Genomic DNA, 3,651 nt, shown 5'->3' with positions numbered 1-3,651 from the left:
GTAAATATCTTTAAATCTACAATAACGAGACTTCTATATATGTATCACATTTTGTTTCCAAAATTTAAAGTGTTTTACATGTACGTTGTGAAGATTTTTTTTACACACCAAGATCGATAGATCGGGGTGTATATTGTTTTTGTCCTGTCTGTCTGTTTGTCTTTTTATCTACTTATCTGTTTGTCTGTCTGTCTGTTGTCAACTTTAACCTTCGCAATAACTTTTGAACCGTGAGATATATAGAGAAAGTTACATACTTAAATCCATATCATATGTCATATCAGCCCGAGGGCTGATGTTACATATGATATGGATTTAAGTAACTATGTAGTATTCTATTTATCATATATTTAAAATACTTAATTTGCGAGTTCATATATGGTCATTGAAGAATGTATCGTGGTTGTTTATGATATTGTTCTTTAAAATCTAAAAGAACCAATTTTAGGTAACTGAAAAAAATTAAGACCACAAATGTCATTAATAATTATTTTATATGAATATTTAAATAAAATCAAGTAAATTAACTTTTAAACTTTATACAAACGTTACCTCCAGTTTGATATGGATTTTCGGCCTGCCGGTCAGATATGTGATTTGGATTTTCGGACCGGTCCGTGATATAGGGAATTGTAACGTCACCCGTATAACACTGTGCAGAAACGGTGTATTTACTACTAAGTATATGATAAAGAGACTTCATATATTTCCTATTCGGTATGCATACTTTACTAATTAAGTTTTTCACACCCTCACAGTTTAATTGTTTCAAAGTACAAAAACGTTATTTTTTTATTTAAAATATTTAAATTTATCAATCATTGCAAAAAAATAATAGGTCGCCATGTTATTTAAGATGGAAGACATAAATAAGCAGAATTTTATGTCAACATTATCAAAATCTTACATTTTTTGTAAACAGTGTTATAATAATTATGTAAAAACTGGTTCAAATGCATAATGCTAATGCTGAAAGTCCCAGAATAATTGATACTTATATGATACTTTTTAATTGTGAATATCAAGAAAACTATTTAACAATAGAAGTACAATAGTAAAAATGCCTGAATGAGGATAACCAGGAAGGAGTTATTTCCCTTGTCAACATTTTTCAAAAATCGATTAATGGACTAAATGTAGAAAATATACATTTTTAAAATTCTTCTATTTAACAAAATTTATCATTACACCTTTTGAAAAGCATTCTTCCAAAAATTATTGTTATATGGTATGAATTTAAATTAATAAGTTTTTGCAAAAACCTTTGACATCATACGAGGGTTGAAAGACCTTAAGCTCTTTCAAATGACACCAGGGTCATTGAACTTGTGACCTTGACTGTGACCTTTATACTATAAATCATATTTTGTTGCTTTTTTATTTAAAAAATCATGCGATCATATCTATATTTAATGTTATAATGAGTAAAAGAGTATAAGTTTCATTAAATAATTTTAAAAACATCATTTCAAATTAAAAGAATAGAGAGAATAGAAATGTCAAAATACAGTGTACAAAAACTGGGTTCAATTGTAAAGAAAAAAAATGTATATATTTTTTAGTTTATAGACACTTTTGCTTTCATGGCAATTATGACCGTCATCACCATGTCTTACAATGTTTCGTAATTCGCCATATTGTATTATGGGAATTCAGATGTCAGCTTCAATACATTGGAGAAACTTACCCGAAATGGATATTGGATGCTTTTTGGAGAATTAAATTTGGAAGGAGATAGGCGTATGTAATCTATTATAATTATATCAATATTGTAAAACGATAGTTAAAAGGATGTCATATATTTGTTAACGATTTATAAATGTTTGTTTGCCATAGAAACTTTGAAGAGAGTCTACAAAACGTAGGTCAAAATTTTTAACAATATGAATTACAGTAAATTTGAGAATGATTCCAATGTCGTTGTAAAACATGTATCTAAATTATATGCCATGAAATACAATAGAAACAAATATCAATTTAATAAATTTTACTATTTGAAGAATGATGCAATTCTATTTCAAATAATACAAACATATTGTGTTTTTTCGCCTAATAATACAAAGTTTATTTCAAATGCCATTTACATTTGTATTCTCATTTTGATCCCATTTGTGATGAATAATTTTTACATCTAAATGATATGTTTAACTTGAAGGCGGTCGCTCGAAAATAGACCAAAGGTTAAATTGTGAATGTGTACGCCTATATCTACCCAGATTTATATATCAAACGATTCACTGTTTATATGCTGTACTAAATATCTTTTGTCTGTCGTGTAAATTAAAAAAAAAATTTCTTTGTAAAAACCATATTTTGAAGCATGTGAAGTAAAAATTGTTTTATTATTTATTAGAATTCTTATGGGTATCAATTGCGCTTTTTTTATTAGCAGACCTATATTTGTGTTCATATGAAGCAGAATAATACGTGATATGTAGAAAACACTTTATGTGGGCTTCAACTCGACATTTAGATATTTTGACGACGTACTGTCAATTAGAAATGGTCATTTCCATTTTTATATAGAAATGGTCATTTCCATTTTTATATTATCTCGGTACGATATATTCTGGTTATTTTGAGATAAAAGATACCACAGAGTCTGACACATCTGTTTTATATTCATGGATATCTTACGCGAAAAAGACGTTAATGGTGATCTTACAACCAAGCTCTATATGTCATTCAGTGATATTCCTTTTTTGTTTTTTTGTTTTTACCAAAAATTGATTTTGATTATTCGAAACTTATTCTCAAAAAGAATTTTAAAGTAAATGTCATAATGAGAATGTTTCATTCTATAACTTAAAATAGCAGAGAAAATCAAAATTATCACAATGAAATTGTCGAAGTACAAAAAATACGTTCGCTTGAACAAAAATGTATATATTTCAACTTATAGACACATTTTTTTTACTTCTCAAGAAGTACTAGAACTATTTTAATACGGGGACAATCTGTATTTTATGTTGTGTGGAATAAGGTTTCTACAAACCATGACGTTGTTGCTGTGGTTAAATCATGTTGTAAGGATCAGAATTTGTCATCATGATATGAAGCAAACAGTCATTCTTTTAATATATTTTTCAGAAGAAGTGGATTAAAATAGTCACACTAATATGCAAAAAATCTTTATGTACATTTGTACATGTACATGTACATGTAGTATGTTTTGAGTTGAGATTTTTCCAAATCAAAGCATCTGCAGATGTTTCCGGGATTAGTTCGAATTAAGGGAGATTATTTTTTTCTTTTTTTTATCAAAAGACACATCTTCGATCATAAGGACAACAGTAGATTATATAGAAGAATCATCCTCATTTAGCTAAAATCGGTTGGCTCTAAAGATTTTCCTTACATATTTTTAGTTTAAAAAGAAGATACACTTTAGATACTATTGTGCCCTAGAACTTATGAAATTGGTTATATAATATGAGATTAGTACATGAATATGATAAATCATTAAAGAATATGGCATGAAGGAGGAAATTCCGGAAATATGACGTTATTAATTTAATACAATTCTTAAATTTTTGCAGAAAAACTTCAAACTGACTTATATTTATGCTTTTGTCATCTAGAAAATAATGACTGCAAACTTAGCGAATGCTTTGAAAATTACGTTACGTATTAAATGAATGTTTTCTGAAA

Source organism: Saccostrea cucullata, unplaced genomic scaffold (genome assembly GCF_032062105.1).
Source record: "Saccostrea cucullata isolate Sc308-1 unplaced genomic scaffold, CSIRO_AGI_Scuc_v1 ctg1612, whole genome shotgun sequence".
NCBI classification, from domain to species: Eukaryota; Metazoa; Mollusca; class Bivalvia; order Ostreida; family Ostreidae; genus Saccostrea; species Saccostrea cuccullata.
This window is presented reverse-complemented; position numbering follows the sequence as displayed.